This window comes from Metopolophium dirhodum, chromosome 1 (genome assembly GCF_019925205.1).
Source record: "Metopolophium dirhodum isolate CAU chromosome 1, ASM1992520v1, whole genome shotgun sequence".
Classification (NCBI taxonomy): domain Eukaryota; kingdom Metazoa; phylum Arthropoda; class Insecta; order Hemiptera; family Aphididae; genus Metopolophium; species Metopolophium dirhodum.
Genome location: NC_083560.1, coordinates 84,621,868 through 84,631,642, shown reverse-complemented (window position 1 = coordinate 84,631,642; position 9,775 = coordinate 84,621,868). Strand labels below are relative to the sequence as shown.

Sequence of the window (9,775 nt, the reverse complement as noted above, 5' to 3'; positions counted from 1 at the left end):
ACGAGTGACAGTCCTTGGAACGCACCTCTCTTGATCGTGCCAAAAAAGGTCAACGCTTCGAAGGATCAAAAATACCGTGTGGTCGTGGACTATAGAAAGCTCAACAGCCTCACCATCGGCGACGCGTTCCCAATGCCCAACATCAACGAAATATTAGATCAACTAGGTAGAGCAAAGTATTTCAGCTGCTCTAGGCATGGCATGGCATCAGGTACTACTACACCCTAAGGACCAAGAGAAGACTGCTTTCAGTACATTCAGGGCATTTTCTGTTTCAAAGAATGTCTTTTGGACTAAAAGGGGCACCTTCGACGTTCCAACGTCTGGTCAACAGAGTACTAATGGGTATAAATGGGTTCAACCGGTTCAAGCTGTCCACCTCTCATCTGATGCAATCCCAGACCACAATAATTAGAAACACGGTGAACGACATCCACGAGACAATGCAGAGTGTGAAGAAACAAGCCGAAGTTGTCGACGATTTAACAACGCATGAGCGGTAACAGAGATGCAATCAAACCTTATACTCACAATCAACCTTCTTTCGATAAAGGTAGAAAATTTGGTAGACATTGTTAATTATGCAACGCTCGGACATATCCACAGTAGTATAATGAGTCCGAAAACCATCACACAACAAATGAGTGATATTAAAAGCAAATTACCGCCAAATTCCGAATTTCCGTTAGAAATAACTACCAATAGTATATCAGATTTTTTCAAATTAGCTACGGTTACAGTGATAAGTGTGGATGACACATTAATTTTTTCTATCGAAATACCCGTCACAAATGGAATGAGATTTATGATCTATGAAGTCATACCACTACCTATGCAGTTAACCCAGCATCAAGTGATTATAATCGAAGCTGAATCAGCATATTTAGCAGTGGACAAAACGCAAAAGAATTTTATTTCATTCGGGGAACATCAGCTGACAAAATGTATAGTTCTGAAGAACGCCTTCGTTTGTCCAAACGAACACCCCATCGATGTCAATGACCAATTGCAAAATCGTGAGCAAAATCTTTTCAATAGTCCATCTAGTATATCCAGTAATTGCAACAAAAAAATTCTCCTTTCGAAACCCACAGTCTGGCACAGACTAGCAGGCAAAAATACATGGCTGTTCGTAGTTCAAAACGAAGCCATTACAATACCATGTGAAAACGAAATACAACCTATAAGAGTAACATAAAAACAACATAGGGAAAATGAGTATCAACCCCAAATGTAAATTATACACAAAAAAATACCATACTGATTCCCACGTGAAAATTTAAATCAAAAGTCGTCATTGACTTATTCCCTAATATTCCTCTAAATGTAATTCCAATTAATTTTAATAATACCGGAGGCGTCGATAGACGACATATTTCAACTAATAAGGGCATTCAGTATAATTTCAAGAATTTAGCTAGGGACGCGGAAGATTTAAAATCCTTACAAGAACAGACACACTTACACCACGACAACGGTGACTATAATTGTAATAATAATAATTCTAATTATATTAGTTATATTATATTTATTGTATAGAAAATTAAGTACATTAAAAAATAAGTGGAAACCCGGGGGCACCGGAAGTCCTAACGTCTTATCTTCAACAGCAAGCACCAATACAGAGGCAGAGTCTATAGCTTGCACATCAACCGGCGCAAGGGCGAAAAGCCTATTGCCCGAAATAATTTAAAAATAGGAAGCTTTCGTTTAGCCCCGGGGGTGTTGTGAACCCCTTCACGCGCCGTACGGTTATGCTCACTCAGCATATCGGGTATGAGCGGACGCGTGTGTTCACACGATCGTCAGTCTGTATTACGTAGAGCTACGAGATTGTCTTTACTTTTGTCTGATTATTATAATATGTACAATAAAAGCCAGTAGTTAGAACCAACAGTTGAGTGTAAATTATTTAAGGGAAACCTAACCAACGTTGTAATAAACGTCTCAGTTCGAAGGTACTAGTTGGCTAAATCCAGACAAACGGCAAACCGCGAACTCTGTAAGCACGGATTCAACTGAGCTTACAACATATTACATAGGTAAACTCAGTTAAGTTAAAAGTTAATACATACTTTTTGTTAACTTTTTTTTAGTTTAAAAAAAGTTAATTTGTTTATACAAAGCTAGCTAGCGTTCTTAATTTTTTTCCAACCCAAAACTAAATTATAGACTTTAGTGTTTATACTTCATACAGTACCTATTTCCATATAAGTTAGATTCGAATGATTTACATTTTTAATTTTAAACAATTCACGGTAAATATTTTTTGATATGAAAACGAAATAGACTGAAATATTGAAATATAATACAATTAAAAACAAAATAAATTTACTTAGTTACTTCTTAAAATGAAAAATTAATTCGTTAATTAAAAAAGAAATTTAGTAAGTAAATAGCTAAGTTAACGAAAAGCCAAAAGTTAAAAAGTTAAAACAAAATTAACTTTTTAACTTAACTTTAACTTTTTAACTCGTTAACCCAGCCTTGCAATTTTACGCGGTCTATTAACAATAACATAAAAACTAAAAAGTACAATTGTCCGTAGTATTTAGTAATTACCTACAATAGGTAAATTCTCATTTCACCAAAATGTTGAGCAAATAAATTATAAATTGATACTAACATTTCCAAAACAAAAAAATAAAAAAAAACCGTGTGGGAGGTAAACTGCATTCGTTTCAAAAGTTTTAATGCTCTATACCGACTTATATACATAATCGGCCTTTTTATCGCTGCTGGTAGATAATTATACACTGAACAAAATGCCACAAAATCATGACCATAGATGTAATTAAAGAATGAATAGGCAATGGCTGTATTAATAAAATAGTGGAATGTGTGCTGGAATGGGGAAATTAGAAAAACTGTTATTATAATTGCAAATCATTCTGGTAGAGGGTCTTACTATAAATTATAATATATGATTACTAGCTCTCCCACCTGGCGTTGCCCGGGCAAAAGTTACTTCAGGTAGTCAGGTGATATACATTGGCAATATTACAACTTATAAGTATAAGTTTAATAACTCAAAAACGCACTAATTATATATATTATATTATAGCTGATCCCGTTCACTTCGTTTATATCGTTAAAATATGTACCAACTCTACATGGTTCAAACTTTGTTCAATTCGTTTATTTAATATTCGGTGTATGATGTTCAAAACTTAAAAATTTTCATCGATCATCTTGAATATATAATTAACCGAGAGACACGCTTGTATATGTTTTGTATGCGCAAGACACGCAGTATGTTTTCAGGTAGGCAGGTGCAGACACCTCGAAGTGCGTACGTAAATACGAATGTTTTATTAACACGTTGATTTTACGATGTTCATGTGTCAAAAAATTAGTCTTGGGAATACCATTTTTACTAAGCTATATTGCTACAGGTCTAAAATGATATTCATTATTCAAACATGAACAATAGAAACCTTAGAATAAACAAAAATATTTTATTATTTAGTTTCTTTCCTTACTGGACAGATGTCACCTACATCCAGATTTCCTACTTTTCCGGTGGATTTTCTTAAAATGATCTTACTTGAGAGTTAAGAACCTTCTCCTGAAAATTACGAGACACAACAAAAAAATAATTAGCAAAATCTGTCCAGCCGTCCAAGGGAAATTTATATATATATTATATATAGAGAGATAGATAGGTAGTATATAGATAGATTGTTGAATTTTACTTCTCGGACCAATTCATATATACACGCCGATAAAACACACACAAAAGAAAAAAGGTCAGGTTGCAGGCAGAGGTGGTTTGACATTTTTCAGTTGGTGGTTCAACAATAGTTAATTATACCTCCCGCCACCTTCCAAAAAGTCATATTAGGTACAAAAGCTTACCTAATTTTTGTATTTTTTTTTTAACAATTATTATTTATTATAAAACGTGCATAATAATCGTGATGATATGATAAATTAAGTACCCAATTATAAATAACCAAGTGGACTAGTCGACATTACAAACCTAGATATAAAACAAATTAGTTTTATCTAGCACGCCGTACATTGGGGGGCCTATCGATTCCGCCAATGTAGAATCGATTCCGCCAGTATCGACTCCACCAGTTCAGGTAGTATAAAAACAACCTATCGATTCCGCCACCTACCAATTTTTACCTCAGCCTGGCAACTGCTGCTGTCAACCTATTTCTTTTATAAAAATAATACTATATCTAAAAAATAATTCGATAATTCATTTATATATTAAAAATAAATTAATAATCAGTATAATAATTAATACAATACAATATATGTATATAAAAAATAATACAATACAGTTAAATAAATAAAATGTTATAATAATAATAATATAGGTATCTACAAAATAATTCAATAATTCATTTAAATATAAATTAATTTAGTCAAATATAGTTTTAAGTTACACTTTTTATTAACACATTTCCACTTATACGCACATAAATATTTCACAGTTTGTTTTAAAAAATGTTTCATTTTGATAAATAACTAAGGTATTTTCTCGTTCACCAGCTACGATTTCGAAATTCATTATTATGAAGTATAATGACACGAGGATAAATCGAGACTAACCAGATTAGTGTAGGACAATACTATTAGTCGTTTTTCGCATCATTTACGCGTATACAAGTCATCAATTAGCGATAACATTTTTATACAGGTATTTCATATAATATTTATAATATAGCTATATAAATTAAATTAAACTAAAATTTTTGTTCGGGAAGATTATTTTTTCCCTGGCGGAATCGATAGGTTGTTTTTAGACTACCTGCACTGGCGGAATCGATGTTGGCGGAATCGATAAACCTTATCCCCAAGTATAAAAAGGTCTGGTGGAATCTATGAAACCCCGTACATTGGCGCAACTATAGGGTCAAATTTTTGCTAGAATTTTATCAGCGCAGCACAGACCCCCTAAGAGTTAGGGCTTAACTAATATACCGGATGGCTACTGACAATAAACAAAAAATTTATATAAGACTAGGTAGTGACTTAAAAAATTTAATTAAAATTATAAATAATTAAATAGGTACCTCGACACATTTTTAATTCAACTTTTACTTAAATACAAAATGTACATATAAAATAATATAAAATCAAAAGGTGGGTAAGTGGATGTCACTCTGCTGTACAGTATATCATTTTATAAGAAAAACAATTCTGAGCGAAAACGGTCTGTCAGCCTATGATATTACCAAGTATATTTGATGATATTATTGTAAGTAAAGTAATTTATTTACAACCTATTTACGTGGGACCTTGTTTTAAATTTTTAATCCTTAGCTACAAAAGTTGAACATTTTATAAATTTTTAAATACAAAATAATTATTACATTTTAAATTTGATAAATTTTGTCAAAATTTGAACTTTAAATGCTTATAAAAAAAAATTGTGCCTATATATTTTCAATATTTTTCAACTACCATTGTAACAATATATCAGGAGCCTTGCATTCAATTTTCAAGCTTTTCTACCTAACAAATAAAATTTTAATGATATTTATAGAAAAAAAAAACTTAAAAAATTGAAAACTGACAATATCCGTAAACTCAAAAAGAGTCAAATTATTTAAAAATTTTATCGTGTATAGAAAATACTAATACAAAGTGAAATATCAGTGAAATTTTCAAGTATCTACAGTCATACGTTTTTTAATTTCAACAAAATAAGAAAATCGTTACACGAGAAATCGCGTGAATATTAAATGTTGTAAAAATATGAATTTCAAATGCTCATAAAAATTTAATTTGACTTTCTTGTAAACATTTTTTTTTTTTGATAAAGATAGGCAAACTTATGGATAATCTTTTATTACATTTTCAAATCTTAGATTTAAAAAGAAAAATTTTTATGAATTCTCAACTCAAAATAATTTGCTAATTTTCGTGATTTTTCCGTATTTTGTCAATATTTGAACTTTAAATGCTTATAAATAAAAACTGTGACTAAGGATTTTTAATTTTTTTCATTTGCCTTTGAAACAATAACCTAAGAGCCTTCTATTAAATTTTCGAGCTTTTTTACTCAACAGATAAAATTTTATTGATATTTATAGAAAAAAAAACTAAAAAAAATGGAAATTGACAATATTCGTAAACAGCTCAAAATAAGTCAAAATATTTGGAAAATGTTATGGTGTATAGGAAATGCAATTATAAACATTCAGTCAAAATTTCATGTCCCTACGGTCATTTGTTTTAGAGTTACACCAAACACCAAAATCGATTTTCTCGAAAACAGATTTTGCATAAAAATTTCCGTTTTTCCTTAATTTTTCTTTTTTTTTTCATCACGCTTTTGAAAACTACTGGGAAATTTTTACTTTTGACCCCCCAAAGTACCAACTAGATTCACTTTCCTATCAGAATAGTTACTGTTGAAAAAAATCCAAGCACTTTTACTGTCCTAAAAGGTGATGACAGACACAAAAATAAAAAATAAAAAATAAAAAAAAACACACATCATTGTAAAATCAATTCATTCATCGGTCCACTCAGAATCTAAAATGGAACTCAGTTTTTACATTTTTTTTAAAAATATTGTTTTTTTATCATAAATAAAATGTTATCTTGCCACCTGGGATATTATAATAATGTTATAATAAAAAAGGTGGATAAGTGGATGTCGCTCAGCTGTACGGTAGGTTACAAGTGGGTCACTGTAATGGATGGTGTTAAATTTGAATTCAATGATATAATATCAATGTATAAGAAAAACGATTCTGAGCGAAAACGGTCAGTCAGCCTATGATTTTACCAAGTATATTTGATGATATTATTGTGAATAAAGTCATTTATATATAACCTATTTACGTGGAGCCTTGTTTTAAATTTTCAATCCTTAGCCATAAAAGTTAAAAATTTAAAAAATTAAAAATTTTTAACTACAAAATAATTAATAAATTATAAATTTGATAAATGTTGTCAAAATTTGAACTTTAAATGCTTATAAAACAAAATTGTGCCTATGTATTTTTAATATTTTTCAACTGCTATTAGAACGATATATCAGGAGCCTTATATTCAATTTTCACGCTTTTTTACCCAACAAAAAATTTTTTATTGATATTTATAGAAAAAAAAACTAAAAAAATTGAAAACTGACAATGTCCGTAAACAGCTCAAAAAGAGTCAAAATATTTTCAACATTTTATGGTGTATAGAAAATGCTAATATAAACATTCAGTGAAATTTTCAAGTATCTACAGTCATTCGTTTTTTAATTACAATAAAATAAGAAAATTGTTACATGAGAAATCGAGTAAATATCAAATGTTGTAAAAATATAAATTTCAGACGCTCATAAAAATTTAATTTAAGTTTCTTCTAGACATTTTTTTTTTGATAAAGGTAGACAAACTTATGAGTAATCTTATATTACATTATCAAATCTTAGATTTAAAAAGAAAAATTTTTATGAATTCTCATCAAAATAATTTGCTATTTTTCGTGATTTTTCCGTATTTTGTCAAAATTTGAACTTTAAATGCTTATAATTAAAAACTGTGACTAAGGATTTTTAATTTTTTTCATCTGCCTTTGAAACAATAACCTAGGAGCCTTCTATTAAATTTTCAAGCTTTTTTACTCAACAGATAAAATTTTATTCATATTTATAGAAAAAAAAACTAAAAAAATTGAAAACTGACAATGGCCGTAAACAGCTCAAAAAGAGTCAAAATATTTTGTAAATCTTATGGTGTATAGAAAATGCTAATATAAACATTCAGTCAAAATTTCATGTCCTTACGGTCATTTGTTTTAGAGTTACACCAAAAACCAAAATCGATTGTCTCGAAAACAGATTTTGCGTAAAAATTCCCGTTTTTCCTTAATTTTTCTTTTGTTTTTCACGTCGCTTGTGAAAACTACTGGGAAATTTTTACTTTTGACCCCCCAAAGTACCAACTAGATTCACTTTCCTATCAGAAAAGTTACTATTGAAGAAAATCCAAGCACTTTTACTGTCCTAAAAGGTGATGACAGACACAAAAATAAAAAAAAATAAAAAAAAAAATACACATCATTGTAGAATCAATACATTCATCGCTTCGCTCAGAATCTAAAATACAAAAATACTCTTTTTAATGTTAAGAATATTACAATATCGTTTTCATTCATTGGCATAACCGTGGCCCTTGAACTATAGAAGTTGGTGAATGGTCTTTTTTGTAATTTGGTTAATTCACCGAACATGAGAAAACGCTTCATAATAATTGTTGAAGGAAAAACGCACGTTAAACAGTTAATTTATGTAAGAGTTTTTTTTTTTAATGTGAACGAATATGAGCTAAATTCTATGACAAATGAAAATTTATTATAGAAAAAAAGACGATTTTTTCAAATTGAAAAAACCACAAATTCGTCTACAATACACTTATACACAAAAGCAAATAGATCGAGCTTTGACTCATCAGTTGTTGAATTTAGTATAAGTGACTACATTTCAGCAAATTTCACATTAGAGAGTAGTTCAGTAATAACGATATTATTATAATACAATTCTAATATAGGTACCTACAATTGATTGTGATTTTCAAATAAGGCTGTCACATTGTCTCATACTTTATGTGACTATATTTTCGTCATGAAGCTGTTTATAAGTTTATAACTTCATAAGTTGATTGTTAATGTAGGTATGTGATATTGTGATTGCATCTATTTGCTGCTAATAATGAATAAGCCATCAAATTAACCATTCTTATATTACCTATACGGCTATACCGGACACTATAAGAACCAAGACCAAGTATTACTACCTATTAAAATGACACCCACCCCAAACTTGTTGGTGGTTCAGTGAACCACAAAATGCATGATCAAGCCGCCTCTGGTTGCAGGTAGCTGGAAACCCGCGGGCCGCCGCCGTGCCGCACATTATATATTATCTTTAGGTATACAAATATACAATTTACACGTTTATTATAATTATTAATTAATAATAACTAATTATTTATTAACTATATCAGACAAAATTTGTGCCTAAAACCTTCTCTGTGATGTCCTCTTTAATTTAAAATAAACTTTATGACGATTGAATAAGTACCTACTTTCAGAGTTTATCCCGAACAAAAAAAAGCGATTTCATTTTATATAGTAGTAAAGATTATATATATAATATATGTCTACTTGTTATGAGACCTCTATAATAAGATTAAGATATTTTCATTTTTCATGTTCGTTCACGTATGATAAACACAAATTGCCTATCCATTCTTTAATATTGTGGAGGTGTTGTATCACTTATGACGACTATACCTATTACCTACAACTACCTATGCCTGAGCGAGTTGGTTACTCTGATGCACGGAGGATATAATGGACTAGAAACGAGCAGCTTATCAGTGGCCACAAATGTATGGTGTACAAGAGGCAAGTGCGGGGGGTCGCAATGATGACCCAGAGTTGTTTACAACGCAATTTGTATAAAAGACGGGCCTAGATACAAAATGTGAAGCCAAATAAAACCACCGGTAGCGCTGAAAACATTGGGCCTCTTATAGTCTATCTCTCTCGTAGATATTGAACTTTCTCTCTTCCCCAAAAAAGACCGCAACCTCTTATGAAGCCAGATTAGTCCTCTCGTATCCATACCATTCTTATAATATCTATGGTCCCCAGTGGGTGGAACCTTTTGGTGGCCGTCCCCCGACCCCCGCAAACCTTGTCGTTTCCAGTCCATTTTATCTTGGCTTATGTTCTGATGCGACGCTACACGTGGTTTGCGCGTGTATGTCAATTTATGTTAGGCGGTGCAGCCACCTGTGGCAGGGGACTG

The 9,775-nt window shown here is 30.9% G+C and overlaps 1 pseudogene; it reads left to right on the top strand.

Annotated features, from left to right (window-relative positions):
* The first annotated feature begins 389 nt into the window (after positions 1-389).
* On the top strand, positions 390-1,693 carry LOC132934530 (uncharacterized; annotated as a pseudogene).
* The last annotated feature ends 8,082 nt before the right edge of the window (positions 1,694-9,775 follow it).